Source organism: Struthio camelus, chromosome 1 (genome assembly GCF_040807025.1).
Source record: "Struthio camelus isolate bStrCam1 chromosome 1, bStrCam1.hap1, whole genome shotgun sequence".
Taxonomy (NCBI): Eukaryota; Metazoa; Chordata; class Aves; order Struthioniformes; family Struthionidae; genus Struthio; species Struthio camelus.
This window is the reverse complement of record NC_090942.1, coordinates 44,658,465-44,670,872: the sequence shown is the minus strand read 5'-3', so window position 1 is coordinate 44,670,872 and position 12,408 is coordinate 44,658,465.

Sequence of the window (12,408 nt, the reverse complement as noted above, 5' to 3'; positions counted from 1 at the left end):
AACTGGTGTCAAATGACGAGGAAAAGCAAAGCCTCAGAAAGAGGTCAGAGTGAAGATGCTCTCTAAAGCTTGTGAAGCCCAGTAAAGATCCAGGACAAATGTAGAATGGAGTTCCGTTCTTCTTACTTCATGCGAATGTTACCACTTTGAATTATATTGGGATACTAAATTACAGAATAACGGCTGCAATACAGAAAAAACAATTTAGTGTTTAAGAATTTTATTTTTAAATTTGATTTTATTTTTTTTTTAGATTTAAGTAGGTAAGGAGGAGTGTGGAGGAAATCAGTACGAGATCCAAGAGGAATCCAAGGTCATTAGCTGTGGGATTATAAACCAGTCCTTTAAAGGGCCATTTGACAGCAAATTGCCCCTCCATAATAGGTTTTAATCAATAACTAAAGGCTAGCAAAGCCAGTCATCTCCAGGAGAAAAGCAAAATCCACCTTCTGTGACTACCTATGCTATTTTAATTCACAACTATGCTAGACATTTATCATTACATTCACCGACTGTAAAAGCAACCATGCTGTCTATACACATAAGTTCTAAAGGGTGAAGGGAATTCTTGCAGATACTGCAAAAAGTGATACCTACTCTGCTTTTTGCAAATATTTTCACTGAAATCATAACCACCTTTGATATCTCTGTGACCTTATATTTTCCAAGTAAAACCAGTAGCTGTTAGGTTATATGTACTAATATAGAGTAGTAACTTTTACAAGTTTTTTTTGTACTTTGCCATATTTGTCTCCAAGAAGTTTTTCAAAAGTTAACACATTCAGTTGCAAATGTTGGTCCTCTGTTCAGTCAGAATGATTAAGTCAGGGTCACTGCATCATGTCTTATTGCTTCAGGATAGGAAAATTTACACAATGTTATGTTTGTAATGAAGTGCAGTTATAATTCACGTCAGTCCCAGCCAGGATAGTTATGATTACATTCGAAATACTTCAATCAACTTGGTGGTTTTACTGGAGCTCAGTACTTAGGCTGACGTTACTTTCTAAAGGAGAGGAAAAAATGCTGACTGCATCCCTTAAAGACTGGGGCTGACGAAACCACATATTCTCATTAGAAGAATGGATCCTTCTTAGATGAAAAACTGGGAAACATCCTCCGCTAGAACCTTCCCACACCCAGCAGGGAGCTGTTGACTCATTTGGTCTTGTCCAAGGTGCTGACAGAAAGAGAGGGTAAAGTTTTAGGCAGCACTGCACTCTTTAGTGAAGCTTTGGTTTTACTTATAGCACTGGCTTTGCAGGAAGATCGCAATAAAAGAGGGCAAATTGGAATTCAGTTTTTATAAAAAGTGCCCCCATTAAACTGAACTATTTGAACTGGTGTTTGAAATAGAACAACTGAGCCCAGTTTGTATGCTGTGTGATATCTGGGTTGTGTCCTTACATTTGTGCATAATCTAACCTAGCCTCTTGCTATGCTAACCTTGCACACCCCATTCAGAGTTTAAAAAGTAACTCAATAACTGATTGAATATAGCAATTTCTATCCCATAAAAATAATATTCTAATAGTAAAAAGAAACAAAAAGCATCTAATGCCTTTTTTTTTAAGTTACAGAGATAACAACACTAATGAAATTATACAATTTTGACAAAACTACATAGTTTTCTCTTGACTGGGCTTTTAAGGTAAGAGATAAATTCAAATACACTCTCTATTTCAGAGCATACAGAGTTACCTTTTTATTTTATATGTTAAGGCAAGAATATGAATCTTAAAACAATCAAAACTTTCCAGGTAAGCTTGAAAAGAAAAGGTTTTGACCTTACAAAAAATGAGCATTTCATCTTTTTCTTCTGCAAAACAAACAGACACATTGACAGACATCAAGGGAACTGCTGAATTTTAAAGATGCTATAGTCTCTGAGAGAAAAACAGCATTTGAGACTGCAATTTTAGACACTATTCCTTCACATCTCTTGGTCTGCACCTATCACCTATAAAAGTGACAGAGATGCCTATTTGCCTTAGGTAGGTCATGCCTAATATACAAATTACCAATGCACTAGTTTTGCCTTCTTCTACACAGTAACCAAATCGAAAATGAGTTGTATTAGTCATTTATGTAAGTCTCAGAACGTACGAGTATGGACAGATTCAGATTTGCCTTCAGCTGAAGAATTGAAAAAAAAATTATTCCCCTACCCTCAAAACCATGGAGAGAGACCTAGTAATAGTAGTGAAGCAATCAAGAAATGCTTTTGAAATGTGGTTTGGCAGCACAAAGTCCATAGCTTTTTAAACAGCATTCAATCTACAGAGGGTATTTCATCTGTGTAGGACAATAAACACAACTACACCTGCAGTAGTTCTGGACATTACACGTCTCATTACAGAGAGACAATGACAGGAAGAAACTGGAAGGAATCCAGGGTATCATAACAGAAGTGATAACTCTCTGGCAAGAACGCCTTATGGAAATATTAGATGGGCTGAACACATACCAGTTAAGCCAAGGAGTAACTAAATGGAGGTAGAATTCTACAGCCATTTGAATACTACAGACAAAGGAGATATGAATACATGGCTTTTGTTTGGCTGGCTTTAACCTTGGCATAATGAGATTTCATTGAGTTCATAGCAACAAAGGGAAGATTTAGGATGATACCAGGAAAAAGTCCTCAGCTATATCACTTGTAGTACTGGTCTATACTAATCTGGATGTACCACATCTGTGTGTGGATACAGCTGCGGACTGCCCCTTCTAAACCAAACAACCAACCCTCTACCTGCAAAAAAACTCAATCACAGTACACCTTCTCCACTGCACAATGGGGGCAATAATTCATCCTCATCTGCCAACCCACTCACACAAGTGAATTTTTAACACCTAAGCTTCTATTCTAGCTATTGTCTTGACACATTACTGTAAGTATTTTAAGCATGCTCAAGATATAGAAGTGAACCTGGCTTCCTGGATGGAGATGCATGGATGCTGACCTTGGAAAGGATCTTTCTGACCCTAATTGATTGAATAAAGTTTCCATCTCAGGAGTGACTGACTATGAAATAACAAGAGTTCTTATTTAGTGGAGGCCCCTCAAACTCTCATATATAACAGACTGGACGGTGTAGATTGGAATGGTGGACTATGGAGGAAAAAAACACGTCCTTGGCACCTACAGAGGAGATAAAAAGCAAATGTCACTGCAACTCTGCTGCAGCTTTATTCCTTTGTGATCAAAAATCCAATTTTCCTTGCCAAATTAGGGCAAAAACAAATAAGTTACTGGGGCAAGTGAAAAATAGGATCACAGATATGTGAACAAGTAGCAGCTCTAGTCCAGCTATTAATCCCAGTGAGAAATTTCCACTTAGTGCAGAAATACCAAGAAAATAATAAAAGGGAAATAGTGTAGCTATATATTATTTCATATACATGATTTATCTAGAACTCTCTCCAGATCCAAAAAGATTTTTCTCTGGATTCTTATCCAGATTTCTAGACAGTTAGAGTTTTTAAAATTTTATCACATACAAAGTGTTCACTCAAACATCTTCAGTTCAAGAGCAACAAAAGAACCACCTTCTAAAAGAATGTTTATCATGTTTCCTAGTAATAGCTATTGCTTAAAAAGAATTTTTTTGAGGATGGAATAATTCCTTCCGTGTTATCACTCTAGGAAGAACTCATGGTAATTTCATATTTCTACCCAGAGAGTGTATAAGAAGATGAGCTAAATTCTGCTGATCTTTATCAGTCAGAGGACAATCATAGGGCCAGTTGCATCAGGATGATAACCACAATCTGGTTAGTAACGGTAAAGATTTCTTTTTCTGTTAAGTGCTGTGTGTTTGGAGGGATCTACCAAAGATAATCAGTTACAGAGATCCTAGGTTATTTTTGTTTACTTAGCTTTCCATATGAAATAACATTATTCCACTTATCAATTCTAACAATCCTCAAATGCAAACAACAGTTGACAGTGACAACAGAATTTATTCTAAGTATATAGGAATGTGACTAACTCAGTTCTCCTTGCAGAGAAACTTGCCATCATTTTCAATGCTTGCTATAATACAAGAGTTAGTTTAGCTTAAATTAAATGTATAAATTAAAACCCAGATATTTAAGGAACATAAGAAGTCCTCTCTCCTTGTTTAGGAATATAAAGCGATAAACTTTAAGATTATAACATGCTAAAGTGTATGATAATACTGTTTTATCCAAAGTCTCCGAAGAGAATTGTTACTGGGTTACATATAAGGAATTATAGAAAAGGGAGTATTCATTTCGGAGATCTGTATAACCAAAAGGGGGAAAATAGTAAATTTCACCCCTCTATGAGAGAAAGGATTAAACAGAACTTAAAGTATTTGCCAAGTAGTATCCCCACAAGGTTTAAAGGGTGATGATAATGATGATAACGGTAAGAACTGCACAAAAAGCAGGGCAGATAGGAGAGGCCCAGAAGGAGGGCTGCTCAGCAGGGCAACACAGAGGCCAACCCTGCCTGCACAGACTGATCATCCGTGACTGGATCTTGTCTTTCTAGAAAGGAGACCCTAAACCAATGAAAACTGCTGCCAACAACAGCCTGTGCAAACCTCATTTGGCTGCCAGACTCCAACAACATCAGGCTGTGAAGTTGTTTTTCCCCCTTTGTTGCCAGACTTATGAAGGCACTGTTACTTTGATGCCTTTTTTTGAATCCTGTATTTTTTTTTAATGACACATTGGCAACTATAAGTATTTTTTATTCTCTACAATAAGACTGAAAGGGGCACCAGAGCCAACTGCATACAGAGCTCTACACCTGCATTTTCATTTTGCAGAGAGAATAAAAATACAAGCAAAAATAATAATCAGTGAATACGTATTTTCCTTTTAGTGGTTAGGTTGGCAGTGGTTTTATTTTCTGCAACAAGCTTTCATGACAAGGCAAGAGAGACAGCTGTGCTCAGAATTGTGCACCTGTAGCATAAATCCTGCCCCCCTCATCAGCTGACTAGGGGGTAAAAAGATTTAAATAAGAAAAAAAACTTGGCAAACGTTTTTAATTCTGTAGACAAATAATAGAAACATTAAACATGCTGAGCACTGTCTCACAGCTTATTAAAAAGAGTTATCAGCTTGAAAGCAATTTAGAGGCAGACACCTTATACAGTACATTCATTGACAACAAGCAATCATACTGTCTCAGAATGAGAAATCATAGAAGTGAAAAAAACTGGTGGAGAAGCGAAGCCAGCTAGAGTCTGGGTGGGGAAGGAAGAGAGTCCAAGCTGATTTATAACCTTTTAAGCAAAACTTCAACATCTGTGTCCAAATGCAAGATGCTCTAACACAAATACCATAGGTTGCTAGCCTACTTTCTTGTAGCGTATATAGATATGTAACTGGCTGTATGAGCCCTGTTAGAGAGGAACCCTAAGGTTTACGCTGCCTAAGGAGGCACAACTCTGCCTCCATGGACCTAACTTTATACCAGCGTCTAGGACTGTGAGGGGACTGATGCAAGAGGAACATTTTGTTTTCTCCCAAAATCCTATTTTCATGTTGCAAGAGGTGCATATAGAAAAAAATAGCTTAACCTATATAGGACCCCAGTAAAAATATTTGCAGTCTTGGCTTTCTTTGAGAATAGATAGTTTATCAGAAAAAAAAAGAACCTACTTTAATGATAAGAGTCACTGTCCTACAGAGCTTCCTGTATGTCTCCCAAGAACTCTGAAAATACGTTAAGATTCCAGACTATGTCACTTTGTTTCTTCTTAAAACCGTATAAAATCTGAGCTTCCTGCATATAAATATAAGGCAAGATGCCTCCATTTCTTCCATGTAATACTCATGCATGTTCCCTGCCCAGTCAGATGTGAGCCAGATGTGAGCAGTGCAAAAGCCAGGTATCTATGTTAGCGGGACGTTGTTACCAAGCTCGCACCCCCCCACCAAGTAGCAGGGCACTTGGCCTTTCTTTTGTGTAATTGCTTCACACGAAAGGTTGGCAACGTCTCACTATTTCAGATAAAAAGCATGCACTACCCTTACTACCGTTTCTTGCCTCAACTCTGCAGCATCTCAGACACGTGAAGTTCCTGCATGAGTGACTACTAATGATCTCCAACAAACAAACCAGTCAAACTTATGAAAAAATCACATGCGTTTCTCATACTGACTTGGCAGGTCAGGATACAAGAGTTCTAGTTTTGGATGCCACGGAGCTTCATGGTACTCAGGTAACACAAATTGCTGCTCACAGGCACAGCGGTACCTTCCAGTCTTATGTGCAATGGGGGGTGAATACATACTTTTATGTACATCATTAGAATTTTAAACTGTTACTTCTCGTCAGTATAGTTTTTCTGAAAACGCTGAAAGCGCTGGAAAAGCTTTACAGTGGAATCACACCTCCACAACTCACTTTCAGCTGTGCCCGCTGCATAACTGAACACCATCTGCCACGAAGGCAGCACAGCGGAGCGTTGCAATAGCAGCCCAGGCTCATTTTTGAAACATTGGCAATGGCTACGTGGCAGAACGACTGGGAGCTGCACGAGGGAGGCAACAGCTTCCTATTGCAGCGCTCTGGGAAGTGACAGGCAGCTCCATGCCACAAAACAGATCTGAGCTCTCAGGAGTCTAAAACAACAGGCAGCACTGTCAGGGAGAAGTTACTGCAGGCGGTTTTTTTGTACTTGCTACATGAGACCTCTAATCTGCTATGGCTAGCAGAGGCAGAGCCTATGCCTTGCAGTGCCTTTTATCGCACCCTCTCTTATGTGCTCCCATAAACAAATATGCCAATATTTGGGTAAAAAGTGTTTTGGCACAGAAAGCATATTCATGAGCAACTGTAGCGCGCTCAACTGCTTTTATTGTTAATGGAATATGGGAGAAACCAAGCATGCATCAAAAAGATAAACAGTAAGGATTTGTGAGAGCTTTAAGCTCTATCTGCACTGCAATCAAAGGAAAGAAACTGCAAATTTACAGCAAACTTCTGCTCATTTGATATGCTTCAGAAAGTTGAATTCAAATCTCACGTGCTGGGGGATACATGTACCAGGCTTCATTATGTAAGGAATTTGAAATTAGCAGCAGTTACTTAGTGCCCAGCATAGCACTTGACAGCTGTTTGATCCAAAAGCTGATTGTAAAATTTAGAGGGGGGAGTGCTGGCTATAAAAGAGGGAAGCCTGGGAACATCCTGTGGGGTCACAGTGCAAGCAGAAGGCTTTCTTCAGAGCCCTGTGAAATCAAAGAGAAACTTTCCATTAATTCGGCGGTGATTTGTGTAAGACCTTCACTAAGACTCCTATGAACAGAGGAGGGATTGACAAGGAGAGAGAAGGGGACTTGAGCATGACAGGACCGGGCAAAGGTCGACTTTCAAGAAAGCAACAAACCAGCTGGTGTGGCTCTGGAGTTTTATAGGGATTGGAAGAACAGCTGGAGCCCTCTCGAGATTCACCATAGGGTGATAACTTTATATATAGGCTTGATCTTACAAAATTTCTTCTATCAAAAGGAAAAAAACCATAGTGGCCAGTCAGAGTGTTGTCTAGGGTTTATCTATAGTCAGTGGAGAGCGAGGAACAGCCTCAAAGCAATTCATTCCACCTATTCCTTTCTCCTGACAATAAAGCAAGAAGAGATGACTCTTTTGGACTGCACCAAAGCAACTCTTAAAGGGCTAAATTTACATAATGAGAATGTAGCACAGTTGCTGTTAAGCAGTGTCATATGAAGATCCCAAAAGGTACTGTAGTCTCTAGTTCTTGGAGCCTGTTAAGCATTGTTTTTTTTAAAACCGAGTTGTGATTTTGCAATTATATCTGTTTTAGAGAAGAGTTTACTTAAAAGAACAGCATTACATTAACCGCCATCTTTATTAAATAAAAAAAAATATTTTCTGCAAAACTGCCTACTTGGTTCTAACACTGACGCTGTAATCTTCACTGTTTATTCCAGCTGCGCAGAATAATGGGACTTGAGCAGGTGGAGGCTTCCTAACACTAACAGTTGTGATTAGAATTGCTGAACACTAATGCAGGAACTCTTCATGCCTCCTTTCGCACTGCTCTGAGAAGTAGCACCAAAAAAAAAAAAAAGAAATCTCAGAAGTATCAAGGAAGGTTTAGGCTGGGCATTTAGGGTGGGGGGTGGTGGAAACTAACTGTAAGAACAGGTAAGCAGTGAAAAAGATTACTTAGGGAGGTTATGGAGTTGTCTACATTGGAGACTTTTAAGGATTACATATGTTATATGTGCCTGATCCTAACCTTGGACAGATGGATAGAAAAGATGATCTTTAAGATCTTTGACCTTACAGTACTGACATGGCTAAAGATGCATGGCCTTGATTAATTTTCCAAATATCAATTAAATAAATATTAGGCAAGTTAGTATACAGATAAAGCATTTTGTTGTATTATATGTAGTATTTGTATAATATCTAGAATCAAGCCACAATCAGTCCTAGGTAGACTAAGATCTACCTGGCTATGCAATTTCGGAATTTTCTATCATATTAACCTTACTTCACTTACAACTTCTCCACCAGTTGACCCTCTCATATATCTCGACAGGTGCTTAAGAATCAGGACTTCTTTTTAATGTGACAAGCACACACATACATGTAGGTTTGGTAGTCTTCTAAGTAAAACCAATAAAACAACCAAAAAAAATCATTCATCCTGTCCAAAAATTCTGTCAGTAAAAGTGTTATGCACATCAATAAATATTTGATGATTATTTCTTTCAGATGATCCTTCAAGCTCGTTTTGGAGCTTCTGATCTTGAGTATACTGGACATTTTGCAACATCTTATCATTAAAAAGAATCCTAACAGTGCAATAAGCAGAAAATGACGGGATGACATTAAAAGTACTTTATTAGTTGGCATGGATGGGAAAGAAAAGGAAAACCACTCAGAAAATTTTTCTTAAATGTGTAAAAAAAGTTGTGAAGATGTGAAAAGCTACATTAAGTATTAACAATTAAATAAAGTTGAAGTGGCTAGTAAAGCTAAAATCAGAGCAGTTAAGCTTTCTCACTAACTTCAAACCAAACGTGTATAGAAATGAGGAAGGGAAAAGGTAAGGAATTAAAAATCCCCATAAAGCAGAAGCTATTTCCATACCATATAGTGATAATAGGCTCTGTAACAAGGACTCTTTTTAATCCTACTTCAAGTCACATTATTATGCACTTTCTTGCTTCATCTGCTTGTTCCAAACATTAGTACTACTTTAAAAAAAATATTTTCATGATGTTGTGAAACATGATCAGAAAAAATAACTGCAAACGAAGTTCCTGAATAGAAATGGCTTCTAGCAGTTAATGTACTTTTTCCATTTTTCTGCATGAACTGCAGCATAGACTATACTTCTAAAACTTAAGGTTGTCGATGCTATATGGCATCTTCTTTATGCCTCTTGCTAACCATTGTTTAAGAAGAATCCAGGTCCCCCAGGGAAGAAAGTGCATCTAATGAGTGGATCTCCCACAGCTACGTGAGCTCTTGTTAAAGATCTAATTCAAGTTCATCCTCACTTGTTGCACTGTTCATGCAGTTTTTCCTCACTCTTCTTATTATAAGAAGAGTGACGGTTACAGTAACTTGCACAAAATTAGTGTTCAATTTCTAGCTCTATTTAAACTTCCTGAAACAAAAAATAAAGCTTTGATGTTTGGGAATGGTTGCTATGAGGAATTTGCAGTTAGCTCTTTACACATAGGTAGCATCCAGGTGTGTGCCTGTGTGTGTATGTACACACACACAAATTCTTCCTAACTGAATGATACAATCATAAGCAAAATGAACAAAGTTATGCATGCAAAGGGTAGTTACTTGAATGATAAGGCAAAATTAAAGATAAAATCTTCCAAGGGAGGTAAAGTGTTGCATAAAAAGTAACTTCAGAATTCCAAGGGTAAAATTTGACACAAAAAAAGAAAATGATGAAATCTGTTTCCATTTCACCACTGCAAAATACTGGATCTATTTTAGAAAAGTCATGTTTTTTTCCACTACCATAATAAATCTTCATGCATGTAGTTCAGAGTGACCATCAGAAAATTGAGAGTAAATTTAATTGCTGTATCGAAAAACAGAGAGCTAATTGGACTGTTATTGGAAAAGTGAACAACTGCCAGTTTCTGAACTCAGTGCGTGCAGGTCCCAGCTACTCTCTGTGCCTGCAGTGTCCATTCCGTTTATTTCAGAGACCTGAGGACAAAACTCAAATTTGACTCTTGCAAAGTATTTCAGACAGCTGAATGTGCCTTGCAGATATTACAAGGGAACTGGAAAAACTACACTCATCACAAAAACAGTGCTGTGTCTGGCGATTCCCCTTCTAACAGAGATTAGGCGATGCACAAACAATTGCCTTTTTTGAAACATGTAATGTATTTTTCCGCTTTATTCTGAAGTTCAATCACTGAGTCAAGAACGAAACTATACTAATGCTAATATCTTTACAAATTGAAAAATTAGAATTAAAGACAGGTAGATTCCCTTGGAAGCATAATGAAAAATATAAGCTACTATACAAATATTCAAAACAATTCAAAATTCTTTCAGAATATGATTTTACTGTATAGATTGTGTATTATAATTTAATCATTAAATAAGGCAATCTACAGTTTTTTGGAAAACATCACTATAAAATTTTGTAAGTTTATATCTCTTGCTAAAATACAAATTTGATGGAAATTGCACTTCCTAAAGAAATTTGGCAGTGATATTTCTAGCCACTGATTTTGGATAAAAATATCTGTTGATTCTATAAATCCTAAGTAAAGCATTTGATGTATCTGCATAGATAAAGAAGACAGTGATACAAGCAGGTTGAGCATGCATGTGCTCAGGCAGGATTTATAACTCCAAGGGAGGTGATGACCTCGTCCTGAACTACGCGGAGGCATAAGTGAGATAAGAGACGGCACCTTATACTCCAGATAGTACTTTTTTTTTAGTCATAGCGCAGCAGCAAGGCTGAAGTCTGCCAAAACCCCAGGAATTAAATTGGTCCATTTTCTTCTTTGACATCTTTAAGATGAAAGGCCTGGAACATAACATGTTTACTTCAGACCTCTCCCTCAAAAGGAGACCTTTGGATACAGCCAAATGAGTGTGTTACTGCAGAATACACTAAGGAGTTAACTTGCAATATGGTAACAATGTTCATGACTTACTCCATGCTAATTTATCATTAATCCTTCATTAACAATTAAAATCTTAGGCCAGCCAGGAGAATCAGGGTGTAAACTGGCAATTACTGGCACGTAGGTCTCATGATGTGTGTTTAAATTGGCTTATGCCACAGAGAGTTGTTTCTCTGTGGGTGTGCCAGGCATTTTATAGCATGCCGTCCAAGCACTGAAGAGTCACAAACATGATATTTGGGACAGTGACCTGCTTGCTATTTATATTTCAAGTTGAGTCAGGCTAAATGGATTTTTGAAAGCTTCTTAAGGAAGATTTAAAGGAAGAAGCATAATCCAAGAATGGAATAAACAGTGGAAGAGGTTTTTTTTTCCTGAATATTTACATGCCTCAATTTACCTACTTGCTACTGCATTGTATGCCAGAACTAAATTTAAAGACAACAAATAGGAAAAAATACTAAAGATCAATACATCTGGGTGTTATCTCAAAGCATCTTCAGCTGAGTGGCAAGAAAACTATCTTTACTTGGGAAATGCTCACTTGCCTGATTCCAGGTAGGCTAGCACAATTATTTTTCCCCAGATCTACACCTGAGGACTGAAAGAAAGATGCTAACTAGCAACAGAAAACGTAGGTGAATTTCTAACAAAAAGCTAGCAACTGAACACTATAGGAATAGTCTTACTGTCCCAAATCAGAAGCGAGGGGATCTGAATTGCACTAAACGTACCTGAAACATGCAAAGGAAGCTGAATTGTTATAAGAATGAATGCACGGAGAACCTGCAGAAGGCCCAGGACATAGCAGGCTATCTTCCCTTAAAAAGGGAACACTAACCCTAGGAATTTAAGTCTTAAATATCGCAGCTCTCTAACAAAACATCTGAGGCTTGTTGAAAATATGCACAAGTTGACCACTTGAAGCATAAGTTACACACATACATATGTGCTTTCAGGAACTGAAGCTTCATTTTCAAACTACTTAAGTAAGCATCAAAACAGGATCTCTGGAGAAGTGTTTTAGAAGGCAAAGAAGAAAAGTAACTTCATTTACAACTCTGAACGCTCAGAGAATTACAACTCAAGAATTCTGCATCCTGTATCATTGAGAATTGTCCTATAGCTTACACCAAAGTCATTAAATACACCCCCAGTAAAATCCAACTCTGTGATCTTAGTAGATCTTAAACATACTTCCCTTTTTACCTTTGCTATATCTTTAAATAAATATATTTAAGTATCATTGCACAGCAACTTTTGTGAGAG